The following is a 16,218-nucleotide window of genomic DNA, read 5'->3' on the forward strand; positions in this document are numbered from 1 at the left end:
TATATTCAATACTCTTCTCCAGCACCAAAGCACCTTCTATCATCCTGAGTCATTGTCCAGCTCTTTGATAAATAGCAAATACTTGCAAAGAGCATAGCCTGTATCAGGTGTACCTTAGTCTCCAGACTGACATCATTGCATTTCAATACTTTGGAGAGGTCTCTGACAGCAGACTTTCCCAATGCAATACGTCTTTTAATTTCCTGGCTGCTGATATGAAGAGTGTTGATTGTAGAGCCAAGCAGACAAGGGGGAAAAATCCACAACACACACACAACTGCACTACAATCAACCTATTCCTCACCATCTTTGTCTTCTTCTTCTTCATCTTCCTCTTCTTCCTTCTTCTTGCTTTACTTGGTGTTGACAACTCCCTTTTTTGCTGCATCGGGCTTGCCTTTAGCCCTGTAGGCAGCAATATCCTTCCCATACTTGTCCATCAGCTTAGCAGCCTCCTTTTTGTAAGGATGCTTGTTATCCTAGCTTCTTGACAACAGCACCAATGGCAAGTCCAGGGTGCTTGCCTTTGATTTTGGAGTGGGACTCAGAACAAAACAAGAAAAAGGCCTAAGAAGGCATCTCGGGTGCATTGGAATCTTGAACTTACTTTTCTTTTTTCTTCTCCCTTTGGAGGGACATAAATTTTCCTCTCTCTCTTATAATAGGCCTTGTCTGTCCTTTGCTATGCCTTCAAATTTACCTGTCTCTTTAGCAGACATGGTCTTCCACATCTCTGAGTACATCTTTGAAGTTTACAGAAGCATCTGTGTGCTTTTTCTTGTGCTCTGCTTTGCAAGTTTGCATGAAAAATGCATACGATGACATTTTGCTTCTTGGCTTCTTAGGATCTCCTTGTGCTGAAATGGTTGTGAGAGTGAGAACTTGAATTTTAAAGAGATATTATTTATAAGGAATCTAGGAATTAGGAGAGAAAATAAAAACACAACTTCTCTAAGAAACACTCAAGATCACTGGGCTATCCAGTTAATTTAGCCTAATAGTATGTGTGATGTCTCCACTCTACCTTCTATTTCTACCTAAAGTAGTTATTCATAATTCCTGGGGGTCTTAAAATGTAGTCAAGTAGCCATTCAAGGCATAACATCTAGTCTTTGCTTGCCTGGAGGAATAAAAGAGGCAGACACAAGAATAGGAGGAGGAATGTGTGGCTGCTTACCTCCAGAAATCACTTAGTTTGTCATGAAATATGAAGAATTGAACTACTATTACTGAATATTTTAATCAAACATTGTTGAAGAATTCTGACAAACAGAGGAGAAATGAAGAACAGAATGTCAAATTCTCAAGGATTATAGAGTCCAGCTCTACAGTAGGTCTGAGAGTGAGGAATCCGAGAGACTTAAGAAAAGATAGACATAAAATAGTTGGGGCTCACCTGAAACTAGAAGATAAAGTAGATGAATGTGACCTTCTAAGAATCAAATCCTTATGCACATCCAAAAACTTCTCCAACAGGGTAAAAAGGGAAGTCACAGACTGGGAAAATGTATTTGGTAATGACATATCAGATAAAGGACTTATATCCAGAATTTATAAAATACTTGAGCACCACAACAAGATAAAGGTAAATAATCCAGTTGAAAAATGGGCACAGGATATGAACAGACAATTCACCAAAGAAGACATTCAGATGGCCAACAAGCACATGAAGAAATGTTCAAAATCCCTAGCTCTAAGAGAGATGCAAATCAAAACAACTATAAGATATCATCTCACCGCACTAAGACTAGCAAAATTTAACAGAACAGCAAGCAACAAATGCTGGCGAGGTTGTAGAGAAACTGGAACTCTTATTCACTGTTGGTGGGAGTGTAAAATGGTGCAACCACTATGGAAGGCGATATGGCGCTTTCTCAAAAAGTTACAAACAGAGATACCATTTGGCCCAGCAATTCCACTACTGGGAATATACCCCAAAGAGACCATAACTAACATCTACGCAGGTATATGTATACCTATGTTTATTGCGGCTTTGTTCACAATAGCAAGGAGTTGGAAACAACCTAAGTGCCCATCAACAAATGAATGGGTAGAGAAGCTGCGGTATAGTCACACAATGAAATACTAAGCTGCATTGAAAAACAAGGAACTCATGCAAAATGGGTGAGCCTGGAGGACATTATGCTGAGCGAAGTATCTCAGTCACAAAAGGACAAATAGTGCATGGTGCCACTGTTGTAAAACAGGACTGACCTCAGGGTTGGGGGTAGACTGTGAAAGATGGGTTAAATAATGTACACTGCATTGAAACAGATGAGGGATAAAACTGTTTAAATGGGATATGTGTTAGGTATTTTTGTCATGACAGGAGTCTGGAGCTAAAGCTACATGGTGGAGTGGACCTGGGGGAGGGTTTGTAAAACAATGAAAGAATTTTTCTTTTACTTTTCCAAGAGCGTAGTGTACTGGGAGGAGGGCTGGGAGGGGAGAAAAGTGCAACAATGAATGAATGGAAATCCAAAGTCTCTATACATTTTTACTGAAATTAATAATAAATTTTAAAAAAATAATTGGAAGCACTCGTAGATGGCTCACCAACAGGTCTTAAAGACTGTAAATCTCCCAAGAGGACATTGTCCATCTTTCTTTTGTAGTGCAGCTGCTGAATTTGCACTGCCTTCGGTGGTTTTTTTCTACCAAAAAAATGCTTTCAGTGAATAAGTTTTTGCTCTATCATGTGACCTCTAGCACAATTTCTGTCACTAATAACATATATATAACATGAATTTCAATCCTTCTTGTTTGAAGCTTGTCTATTAGAAGCATCAATATTATCAAAGCATTTGTATAGCATGTCTGATCAGTTTCAGACCATGGGAAGCTTCAGTTTTTTTATCTGGCTGTAGTAAACTTCCATAAAAGTCATATTAATACATCTTCCTTGCATGTATATGAATATAAATCTGTTACTGAAAACATTGTATTTCAGGATAGATCTTGGAATGTTCTTTTTGAAAATTAATGTGACACCATTCATTTGCAAAAAATAAATAGTTGGGGCTCAAGGGGTGAAAGACTTCAAAAATCTTAAGTGGCTTTATTCAACATAAAGCTTTATTCAGCAAAGCTTTTCAGCAAAATTTTCAAGTGATCAACAATATGCCACAAATCAGATGGTAGCTGTTACAGCATGGAATATAATAAACATATAGTTAAGAGCAATCTCTCAGTATAAACATTTACCAATAGATTTTCAAGGGGCATGTTCTTAATGTTTATTCAGTGTCTCATTAACAAGGCTTTGATATACAGACTGGGAACAAACATTTGGTAATATCATCTCAGACAAGAGTCTTATAACAAAAGCTTACAGAATACACCTGGGTCTTCACAAGAAAAAGACTGATAACCCAATTACAAAAATAGACAAAAGACATGGAAAGAATTTTCACAGAGGAAGATATTCATATGGCAAACAGACACATGAAGAAATGCTCAAAATCACTGGCAATAAGAGAGATGTGAATCAAAACCACAATGAGGTACCATCTCACTCCAATAACAGTGGCAAAGTTTAACAGGGCAGCAATTAATAGATGTTGGAGAGGATGTGACGAGAAAGGAACTCTTATACATTGTGGATGGGATTGTAAAATGGTGCAATCATTCTGGAAGGCAGTTTGGCACTTCTTCAAAAAGCTGAACATAGAAATTCCATATGGCCCAGCTACTCCACTAATTGGAATGTACCTTGAGAATATGAGAACTGAGGCACAAACAGATTTGTACACCAATGTTCATAGCATTGTTATTCACCATCGCAAGAACATGGAAACAGCCCAAATGTCCAACCACAAATGAATGGATTGAGAAATTATGGTACATTCACACAATGGAATACTATGCAGCACGCAGGAGCAATAACTTTGTGAATTATTACCTAACTTGGGAGAAACTGGAGAGCATTATGCTGAGTGAACTTACTTAGACCCAGAAGGATAAATATTGTATAAGATCGTTATTGTAAAATGAGTGTAAGGATCCTGGAGGGGCGGGAGAGGCTGGAAACAGAGGGATGTGGATGTACAGGGGGAAGAGGGGATTAATCATTGGATTGTATAATTCGATGTGGGGTGAGGGAAATTGAAAGAATTTGTTTGAATTTGTATTAGAATTTTGTAAATAAACTAGTGGAAATAAAGTAAAAAAATTTTTAAAAAACCAACAACCCAAGGCTCTGATCTAGTAAACTTTGACCTGTTGTCAAAGCTGTTATCAGGCACTGTGCAGATTATTCTAAATCAGGATGGCTGAGTGCTCTAAGGCACCTGTTTATTAGTTTAGAGACTCTGCTTATTAGTCAAACATGTCTTAGCTTATCCACTGGTCATAGTCCTCTTTACTCTACATCTTCCCCTTTCTTTTTATAAATTAATAAAGCAAAAACGGTACACTGTGCATGAGAAAGCTTGTTTACTGACTGTCCTTGTCTTCCGCAGAAAAGTATAGATTAGCAATATTACAACACTAGATGAAATATGACTACTTCATTCCTTCACTCATGTTACAGGGATAATTTGTTATAATCCAGTATTTATCCCATTGTTGTTACTGTTGATAGTTGCTGTTGAATCAAGTATGACTCACAGAAAAATCTATGAACAAAAGATCTGAACCCTGTACTATCTTGTGCCATCCTCGCACTTGCTGTCACATGAGAGTCCAATTGAAGCAGTCACTGCATCAATCCACCTGGTCAAAGGGCTTCCTCTCCTTCACAACCCTCCACTCTTCCCAGCATTATGAACTTCTCCAAGGATAGCCTCTCCTAGCAACATGCCCAAAGCATGTGAGGCGAAGCCTCATCATTCTTACTTCCAAAGAGCACTTCAGCTGAACCCTCTTCAATACATATTTGTTCTTTTGTCCATCATGGAATGTTCAGTGCTCTTCTCCAACACCACAATTCAAAGACATCAATTCTTCTGTCATCCTTATTCATTGTCCAGCTCTCAGATGCATAGAAAATGATCAAAAAGACTATGGCTTGAATAAGACACACCGTATCTTAGTCCTCAAACTGACATTGTTGTTGTTGATGTTTGATTGCCATTGAGTCGAGCACGATTCATAGCAATCCTATGAACAAAAGGCCTGAAGCCTTTCTATAGCTATCATCATTTCTCCAAGTTCATAGAGTTTCCAGAGGCATGTGGTTTAGGAAGAGGATGTCAAAGGCCTGAAGCCTTTTGGTAACTATCATTATTTCTCCAAGTTCATAGAGTTTCCAGAGGCATGTGGTTTAAGAAGTGGATGTCATTCCTCCTGCTTCAGCAAACATTGTCCACGGTGGGTAGCCATTATGGTGTTTGGCACACCTATGGCACAGCTCTTCCATTATGTCATTTGAGACCCCAATCGCACAAGGTTCAGTGTTAAAACAAACTCAGATTACCTCAGCACAGCAAATTGACAAAAGTGCTGTATGACTTAGAAGAATGTTCCTCCAAAATACAGTAACAAGGGATTAAAATATAATCCCTTGGCCCAACTTTTAAATACAAGGACCCTACAGGAGGTCTTGTTGACTCTAAACAAGAGGCTTAAACAACCAAACATTCCATACTCTTCCTCATCCAAACCAAGAAAGCCCACCTATAGAGTTCAGCCACTTCACCCAGTCTCAAAAATACAGACAAGGGCTTGGCCTTAAATGCAAGTTGACTCTAAACAAGAAACAAATAAAAAACAACCAAACAATCCACACAGATCCTCAACCAAAACAAGAGTCCAGCCTCTTTACCCAACTCCAAAATGGAGACAAGGGCCTGGCATATTATGTTGTCGTTAAGTGCAATCTATAACTATTGTCCTTTCTCTAACTTCACAGAGTTTCCACAGGCATGTTTAGGAAATGGATGCCACTCCTACTTACAAGCCTGTTCTAATCTATGAGTTCTACCAAATATTGCCAATTATGTGTAACTATCATGACATTTGATGCACCAATGGCACACAATCCTGAGTTACCTCAGTACAGCAAAATGACAGAACAGTGCTGTACCATATAGAAGATTGTTCATTTCAAACATACTTAAAACCAGGATTAAAAACAGGAAAACTCACCTCTCCAAAGCCAAATGAACTTTCAAAAACCCTAGGCCCATGCACCTGGCTCTCATTGGCTCCAACAGGAGGCTTCCGGCCCACACTCACCACCAACCAACCAGTGTAGAGCCTTACCGCCCTGACATCACTATTCCTCAATAATTTGGAGAGGTCCCTAACTACAGAGTTTCCCAGTACAATGTGTTTTCTTATTTCCTGAAAGCAAATCAAAAGAAGATGGAGGGAATACACAGAATCACTGCACCAAAAGAATTGATTGACACTGAAAATTTTCAGAAAGTACCATATGTATGAACAGGAGCCAATGGTAATGCAGGAAGTGGAAGCTTCATTGAAGGCACTGACAAAAAAATAAAGCCCCAGGAATCAGAGATACCAGTTTACTTGTTTCAATTAACATATGTGCCCTGGGATGCACTTACCAGTCTATGCCAGGAAATTTTGAGGACAGTTACCTGGCCAATGGATTGGAAGTGGTCTATATTTGTTCCCATTCCTAAGAAAGGTGATTCAACCGAATGAACAAACTATTTAATAATATCAGTATCCATGAAAGCAAAATACTGCTGAATATAATTTAAGAATGGCTGGTAGAGTACAGACCTAGGGAACTGCCAGAAGATCAAGCAGGATTTAAGAGGCCATGGCACCAGGAATATCATTATTGGTGGATCCTGGCTGAAAGTTGAGAATACCAGGAGAATGTCTATTTGTGCTTTATTGACTATGGAAAGGCATTTAACTGTGTGGATCATAACAAGTTGTGGCTGACTTTGAGAAGAACGGAAATCCCAGCATACTTAATTGTGCTCATGCAAAAGCTATACCTGGACCAAAAGGCTGTTGTGCCGACAGAGCAGGGGAACTCTGGTTGTATTCTCTCTCCATACCAATTTAATTTGTATGCTGAGCAAATTATTTGAGAAGCTGGACTCTATGAAGTGGAGTGTGGCATCAGGATTGGAGGGACACTCATCAATAACCTGCAATATTCAGATGACACAACCTTGCTTGCTGAAAGTGAGGAGGACTTGAAGCACTTGTTGCAGAAGATCAAGGAATACAGCCTTCAGTGTGGATTGCATCTCAATGACAAGAAAACAAAGATTCTTACTATTGGACTGATAGGCAACATCATGATGGATGGAGAAGAGATTGAAATTATTAACAGCTTCATCTTGCTTGGATCCACAATTAACATCCTTAGTACCAGCAGTCAGGAATTATCCCATTGATGTAGTTATATGCCGTTGAGTTGTCTGCAACTCATAGCGACTTTATGTCCAACAGCTCTGAAGCCTGTCCTGTCCTGAGCCAGTCTCATGGCTTCCAACACATCTACCCCTATTATCCCAGTTACTGTATCAATCCATCTTATCTGGGGTCTTCTTCTCCTGCGCTGTCCTCTTCACCCTTCTGAGCATGATGTCCTTCTACAAGGACTGGTCCCTCCTAGACATGTGCCCAAAGTATTTGAAACTGAGATTCAACATCCTAGCCTCCAAGGAGAAACTTGGTTTCACCCTCTCCAAGATAGACCTATTTGTTTTCTTGGCAGTCCGTGTTCAAAACTCTTCTCAAGCATCACAACACAAAGGTTTCAATTCTTCTGTCATCCTTAGTTAATGTCCAGCTCTCTGATGCATAGCAAGTAATTGAGAAGACCATGGCCAGGATAAGGCACATCTTAGTCTCTAGACTGACATTGTTGCTTATCAGTACTCTGGAGAGGTTCCTAGCAGCAGATTTTCCCAGTGAAATTAATCTTTCAATTTCCTGACTGCTGGTGCCAAGAGTGTTGATTGTGGATTCAAGCTGTTATATTAACATCCTCAATCTCTTCTCCATCTATCATGGTACTTCCAGTTGGCCCAGTGGTGAGGATCTTTGTCTTTTTCATGTTGAGCTTTACTCCATATTGAAGACTACAGTCCTTGACCTTCTGACTATATTACCTTGAATATTCAATTGTTTTTAAATGTCTCATGAATCTGTAATTCTAACTTTTTCACATCAAAGGTCAAATTATTTTAAAATTCCTTGTAAACGCCTTCATTTTTTTCCATTCATACTCCTTGTCATCATACATATAACGTTGTTGTTGTTGTTGTTGTTAACTGCCATCAAGTCATAGCGGACTCATAGCAATCCTATGAACAAAAGACCTGAGCACTTGTTTAACTTTCATCGTTTCTCTCAGTTCATAGAGTTTCTGGAGGCAAACTATTTCAGAAGTGGATACCACTTCTGCTTCCAAGCCTGTTTTAATCTGGGAGCTCCACCAAACACTGTCCACCATGGGCAACCATTATAATATTTGACACATCAGTATCACAGTGTTTAGCATCACAACCACCACGAGTTACCTCTGTAGAGCAAATGGACAGACCAGTGCTATACCACTTAGAAGAATGTTTGACCAGAAACAATTAAAACCAGGCCTGAGGGGGTAATAATCTGTATGATTCCAATCACACTCTAATCATTCATAAAATTCTAATGTCATTAGCTTTTCTCTCAACCATTGTACTGTTTGTTGGAGTTCTGTAACTTTAGTATTCAATTATGGATCTATTCTAGCTTGAGATTTCCATAACCTACATTCTTACCACTGGGCCAATTGGTAGCATCAGGATGGGTGGTGAATAGATTGAGATTGTTCACAGCTTCAGCTTGCTCGGCTCCACGGTCAACACTCTTGGCACCAGTAGCCAGGAAATCAAAAAACGTATTGCGATGGGAAAGTCTGTGGTTAGGGACCTCTCTAAAGTACTCAAGAGCAACGGTGTCTCTCTGGAGACTAAGGTGCGCCTGACACAGGCCATGGTTTTTGCAATCACTTGTTATGCATCAGAGAGTTGGACAATGACTAGGGAGGATAGAAGGAGAATTGACGCCTTTGAGCTGTGGTGCTGGAGAAGAGTATTGAATGTACCATGGACTGCCAAGAAAACAAATAGATCCATCCTAGAGAGGGTTAAACCAGGCTGCTCCTTGGAGGCAAGGATTCTGAAGCTTGTCTGATGTACTTTGGACATTTTGTAAGGAGGGACAGGTCTTTGGAGAGGGACATCATGCTGGGCAGAGTGGAGGGACAGCGCAGGAGGGGAAGACCCTCTATGAGGTGCATTGATCCAGTGACTGAGGTAATCGGGATGGATGTGTCAGCGGCAGTGAGATTGGCACAGGATAGAGCAGGGTTTAGGGCTGTTGTACATAGGGTCGCTATGAGTCACAAACGACTCGATGGCACATAACAACACAACAACAACATATGAATCTTGTTTCCAATTATGCATAAAATGCACAGTTTGAATATTCTCATGTAACACTACTGGAGCTACTGAAGCAATAGCAATCAAACCTAAAATGGCTCAATCAGCAGTCCAACAAACCTTTTTGCTCAATTCAACAGTTTTTTAGTTTTTATCTTTAATAAAATATGCATATCCAGAGATTTTTCCCATGGCCTATCCATCCTTATTGGAACACATAATCTCAATTTGGCCTCAATAAGAAAACAGAATCTATTGCTTCTTTAATTTCACATTATTATTTAAACAAGAATATCATTGACAATTATAACAATTTACTATCTTGTTTTGTCTCATTAATTACAAGTTTTCCAGTTCCTATCAAATAAGGTGGATTTTTTAAAAATAAAATTTTATTTTAATTGTGATTTTAATGAACTTTCACAGAGAAGTTAAATTTTCATTCATTAATTGTTGCACATTTTATCCCCTCTCCTTTCCTTCCCCTCACTTTTTTTTAAGTATTCCTTTACTGTTGCACAATTACCTCCCTTCCTGTCCCTCCCCTAGTCCTCTTAGCAATGATGTATCTCTTATTCTGGGATGTTGTTGTATATATAATGTCTAACTATATAGTCCTTTTAAACAGTTCTTCCCTTCATCTGTTCCAATGCAATGTTCATTATCTATCCACTCTTATCCTATTCTTCTCCCAACCCCCTATGTTAGACCTCCTTAGTAACAGTGGTGTTATGCAACATTTGTCCTTTTGTGATTGAGATATTTCACTCAGAATGATGTCATCTAGGGTCCCCCATGTTATGCAGTTTTACATATACTTGTTGATACAAGGTATGAGTTCTTCTAAAAATATAATTTCCAGCTGATAGTGAAGTTCCAGAAATAGTTCTAATAAATAGATTTGTTTTTTAAGACATTTGTAAATACACTGGAAGTTTCTATAAGTCCCGTTGTTCATGTCCCACATAAGGAAAAATTGTTTGAGGTCCAGGAGCAGATAAACAACCCAAAAGATAATATCTGAACTCCCAGATGCAATAGCTGTGGTGGTAATAACAGCACATATAGTAAGAAAAAAGTAATGCCGTTGTTCTCACCTCCCCTTGTTGTTTCAGCAAATTATCAGCTTTATTAGTCATAGCTTTCACATTTCTTTATTGAACAACATAAGTTCTCCCTGTACCTTTAGAAGAATACCCCACATATGGTTTATTGCCAGGCTTTTTTTCCTTTTATAGTTAACTCATCTATTTGCTTTAAAGGAGCAGGATAATGCTTATTATACCCTCTAGACCACAACAATCCATCTCTTCTCTCTGGGGCGGGAGTTGGGTCTATTTTCATAGGCCTTTGTAACTCTCCAAGATAGAATCTAAAAGAACTGCTCATTTTCTTTATCTGTGGAAACACTGTCTACCATTGGTCAGTAATAGACCTTTTTTCTATTGTCGATTCTCCGTTTTCTACCACACGTTTTTATTAATCGGCTTTATTAAGTTTCTGAATCAAAACGTAATTCTGCCCTGGAATTTTTTAAATTTTTCTAAAATTATAATAATTATTAAGATTATATTTAATTGATCTTGAGGGGATTAGCCCTTCAATTCCTACCTTTGTTTTTGTAATTGAGTTTTTAAGTATAATGTGTTCTTAGGAGAATAGGATAAGAGTGGATAGATAATAAATTGGAACAGATGAAGGAAAGAACTATCTAAAAGGAATACATTGTTAGGCATTATACTTATGACAACACCCAGAATAAGAGGTGCATTGCAAAGAGGACTGGGAGGGGTGAGCGGAGGGAGGTTAATTGTTCAACAATGAATGATTTTTTTAAAAAAGTTAACTGCGAAAGGGGGAAATGTGCAACAATGCATGAATGAAAATCCTACTTTTCTGTAAACTTTCATTAAAATTACAATTAAAAGAAAAATTTATTAAAAAATAAATTATAATGTTCTTTCAATTATAGCTTGTCCTTGAGGACTATAAGGAATTCTGAAAATATGCACAATATCCAATCTTTAAAAAAGGATGCAAGTTTTTAGATATGTGCCCTGGTCCATTATCAGTTTTTATACTTTCTGGAATGCCCATTACTGCAAAAGCATATTTAAAAAGTTTCTTAACATATATAGAACTTTCTCCAGCCAACGCTGTTGTTTTTGTTGTTGTTAGATGCTGTCGAGTCAAGTACTACTCACAGCGATCCTATAAAGAAAAGATCTGAACCCTATTCTCTCTTGCACCATCCTCACACTTCCCGACACACTAGATTGCATTGCAGAAGTCACTGTGTCAATCCACCCGGTTGAGGGTCTTTCTCTCCTTTGCCAACCCTCCACTGTTCCCACTATCATGTTCCTCTCCAAGGAATTGACTCTCCTATAAACATGTCCAAAGCATGCGAGGCTAACCTCATCATTCTTGCCTCCAAAGAGCACTCTGGATGCACCCTATCCACAAGTTGTTCGGTGCTCTTATCCAACACACTGCTCATATAAACAACAGCTCCAACAGCTCATACAACCCTAAATTAATATCTACAGTTACATATACAAAAGAAAGTTTGCCAAAATATGGTACATGAGTAACATCTATCTGCCATAATTTATTAGGAAATCGTCCCCCAAGATTAACTCTCATAGGGATAAATTTTAAGTTAAAAAATAAGTAGCAGCATTTCAAATAGGAATAATCCTCTATATTGGAACTATATATCAAGAAGTGACTTTTAAAAATTAAATCCCACCACAACACACAAGTGTTCAGGACTTTTGTTCATAGGGTCACTATGAGTCACCTATGACTTGACGGCACATAACAACATACTTATGGAATAAAAGGAAGACTAATTTTTCTTGATTGGCATATGTTGACCCAAAAGTGCCTCCCCAGGGGACTATTTTCCCCCATAAGACTATTTGCAATTTAAAACATGATAAGAAGTAAGTTCTGAGGCTCAAAGGAGAGGCCTACAAGAGTTTTTGTTTGTTTTTTAGTGTGAGGATATTTTTTTTTAATTTTTGACTCATGTACTTTTAACTTGTTAGTTAAATTCATGTCTTCTAGGCTGCAACAGTTTCATGATGCATCTTCTAGGATATGAACATATATGGCTAAACCCAATTGATAACAGTGCATCTAAATTCCAAAATCAATCTCCACAACAGTCTACATGTTTCCTATTGCCAAAGGGGCCCTTTAGAGTAGTGAGAGAAGATCTTCACCTGAAACCCACAGCGTCCCTTTTCAGCAGGAAGTAGCTAAGAGAATACGCCATCCCCTTTTCCTTATGAATCAGGGTGAAGTCTCTCTCAGGGAGGAGTGATAGGGAATGGCAAAGAACACACTGACAAAGGAGATTAATCAGAACTGGTTTTGACAAGCACTGTGGCAATGGGACAATTAAAAGTCTTTCAGCCTGAATCCTTCTGATCATATGGAGATTTTTGAAAGTATTTCTTTGAGTTTATTATGTTTAGTTTGTTTTATTTGTTTGTGTATAAAGGATGCTCATCTAGATGATAACATAATTATGATAAAAACAAAAGGGGGGAATATGGGAAGCCAATATTAAATATTTGTAATAAACTGAATGCTATTAAAAATTGTCTAAACAGATATTCTCATGCTCTACTGAGACAGTCTCATATTTTGGCATTTTAGTATTTGCAAGGAACAGTTCCACCAAGGAACCTATTTTTAAGTAATTGCTGTTAGGTGCTGTCAAGTCAACTACAACTCAGTGACCTATGACAACATATCTGAACCTTGACCTGTCCTGCTCCTGCCTCATGATCTTTGTCATACTACCAGCCAATTGTTACGGTCACTATATCAATACATCTTATTAAAAGTTTTCTTCTCTTTCTCTGTCCCTCCACCTTTTCTAGAATGTCTTTTTCCAGGGATTTGCCCCTCCTGATAATATGTCCGAAATATACAAAATGAAACGTCCTTGCCTCTAAGAAGCACCTTGGCTGCATTTCCCAGAAGACAGATTTACTTGTTCTTTTGGTATATGACATTCAGTACCTTTTTCCAATATCACTATTCAATGGCATTGATTCTTCTTTATTCATTATTCATTGTCCAAATTTCAGATGCATAGAAAGCAACTGAAAATATTATGGCTTGCATCAGGCACACCTCAGTCGTTAAACTAACAGCCTTTCTTTGGACAACTTCAGAGAGATCCTCGACAGAACATTTCCCCCGTGCAACCTATCTTGATTTCTTGACCATTGTTACTCTGTGTAGATTGTAGATGCAAGTAAAATAAAATCCTTGAAACTAAAAAAAAACAAAAAAAAAAAAAACAACAAGACCAGGAAAGTATTTTTTAGTTTGTTGGGTTTCTTTGCTTGTTTTAATTTCTCATAAATAATTTTTCACTAGCCCTGAGTTTTTTGTCAGGGTGCAGGGCAGAGAAAACTTCCAAGTTTAAAATTTTCTCCATTTCATCTTAAGTTTAATGTGGTATGGACTTTTGAATTATCAGTAAGATAAGAGAGGTAAAAGACAGAGGAATGAAGCTAAGATAAAAGAAAACTCTTAGTTTAGAGGATGAAGAAAGCAAGAAATAGCCTCATGCCCAAAAGGCATTGTTGTTTTTATGTGCCATTGAGTCACCTGCAACTCATAGCAACCCTATGTACAACAGCCTTAGACTCTGTTCTATCCTGCACCAATCTTATTGTTTCTGATACACCTACCCCCATTATCCCAGTCACTGAATCAATCCATCTCATCAAAGGTCTTCCTCTCCTCTGCTGTCCCTCCACCCTCCTAATCATTACATCCCTCTCCAAGGACTGGTCCCACCTTGCAACATGCCAAAGTTTATGTCAGACAAAGCTTCAGAATTCTTGCCTCCAAGGAGTAGCCTGGCTTCACACCCTCTCTAGGACGAACTTGTTTGTTCTCTTAGCAGTCCATTCAATACTCTTTTCCAGCACCACAACTCAAAGGCATCAATTCTCCTTTTATCATCCCTAGTCATTGACCAGCTTTCAAATGCATAACAAGTAATTGCAGAGACTATGGCCTGGATCAGGTGCACCTTAGTCTCCATACTGATATTGTTGCTCTTCAGTACTTTGGAGAGCTCTTTGACAAAAGACTTTTCCAATGCAATTCATCTTTTTATTTCCTGGCTGCTGGCACCAAGTGTGCTGATTGTGGAGCCAAGCAAACTCAAGTTGTTAACAATCTCAATCACATTACCATTTATCATTAAGCTGCTAATCGGCCCAGTGATGAGAATCTTTGTTTTCTTGATGTTGAGCTTCAATCCATATTGAAGGCTGAAGTCCTTGACCTTCTAGTGCTTCAGGTCCGAAAATGAGTGGAACAGCACATCAACAGAGAACTGCCTGAAGTGCAGGCTGGATTTAGAAGAGGCCTTGGTACTAGAAATATTATAGGTTATGTCAGATGGATCTTGGCTGAAAGCAGAGAGTACCAGAGGAATGTCTATCTGTGTTTCATTGACTATGCAAAGTGACTATATGCAAAGACATTTGACTGTGTGGAACACAAAAAGCTGTGCCTAACTCTCAGAAGAATGGGAATCCCAGAGCACTTGCAAACCTATACTTGGACCAGGAGGCAGTCATCAGAACAGAGCAAGGAGACACTGTATGGCTCAAAATTGGGAAAGGTGTATGTCAGGGATGTATTGTGTCTCTATGCCTTTTCAATCTATATACAGAACAGATCATATGGGAGGCTGGGCTGTATGAGAGGTTGGAGGAAGATTCATCAACAACCTGTGTTATTCAGATGACACAACCCTGCTTGCTGAAACTGAGGAGGACCTGAAGCGCTTGCTGCAGAAGTTCAAGGACTGCAGCCTCCTATTATGGATTGAAGCTCAACATCAAGAAAACAAAGATTCTCACCACTTGGGCAATTGGCAGCATTATGATAGATGGTGAGGATATTGAGATTGTTAACCCCTTTAGGCTCCACAATCAACACTTGGTTCCAGCAGCCAGGAAATCAAAAGAAAAATTGCATTGGGAAAGTCTACTGTCAGGGACCTCCCCAAAATACTGAAGAGCAACGATGTCATTCTGGAGGCTAATATATGCCTGATATAGGCCATAGTCTTTACAATTATTTGCTATCCGTCAGAGAGCTGGAAAATTGATGCCTTTGATCTGTGGTGCCAGAGAAGTGTTTTGAATATATCATGGACTGCCAGAAGAACAAACAGTTTCATCCTAGGGAGGGTAAAGCCAGCCTGATCCTTGGAGGCAAGGATTCTGAGGCTTCGTCTGACATACTTTGGGCCTGTTGCAAGGAGGTACTGGTCCTTGGAGAGGGACATCATGCTTGGAAGGGTGGAGGGATGCAGAAAGAGAGACCATCGATGAGATGGATTGATACAGTGACAGGGGTAATGAGGGTAGGTGTGTCGGAGACAATAACGTTGGCACAGGATAGAGCAGGTTTCAGGGCTGTTTTACGTAGGGTTGCTGTAAGTTGCAGGAGACTCGACAGCACATAACAACAGCAACAACAACAATGTATACTTTCATATCATCTGCATATAGGGATAATTCTACTTCTTCTTTGCCAGTTTGGGATAATTGCTTCTTCTTATTTCCTTCTCTTGCCTTGTTGCTATCGCTAAGACTTCCAATACAACATTGAATAGGAGAGGTGATAGTGGGCATTCTTGCTTAGCTCCTTGTCTCAAAGGGAATGTCTTTAATCTCTCTCAATTGATAATGATGTTGGCTATGTATATATAATGTTTACTATGTTGAGGAAATTCCCCTCTCTTCCTATTTTGTTGAGTGTTTTAATCAGGAAAGTGTGTTGGATTTTGTCAAAGACCTTT

At 38.9% G+C, this 16,218-nt stretch overlaps 1 pseudogene; it reads right to left on the minus strand.

The window, feature by feature from the left end:
- Positions 1–293: 293 nt before the first annotated feature.
- The window catches only part of LOC102855506, a 30,739-nt pseudogene continuing 14,814 nt past the window's right edge, over positions 294–16,218 (minus strand).

Source organism: Elephantulus edwardii, unplaced genomic scaffold (genome assembly GCF_000299155.1).
Source record: "Elephantulus edwardii isolate Elephantulus edwardi_28Jun2011 unplaced genomic scaffold, EleEdw1.0 scaffold00083, whole genome shotgun sequence".
Lineage (NCBI taxonomy): Eukaryota > Metazoa > Chordata > Mammalia > Macroscelidea > Macroscelididae > Elephantulus > Elephantulus edwardii.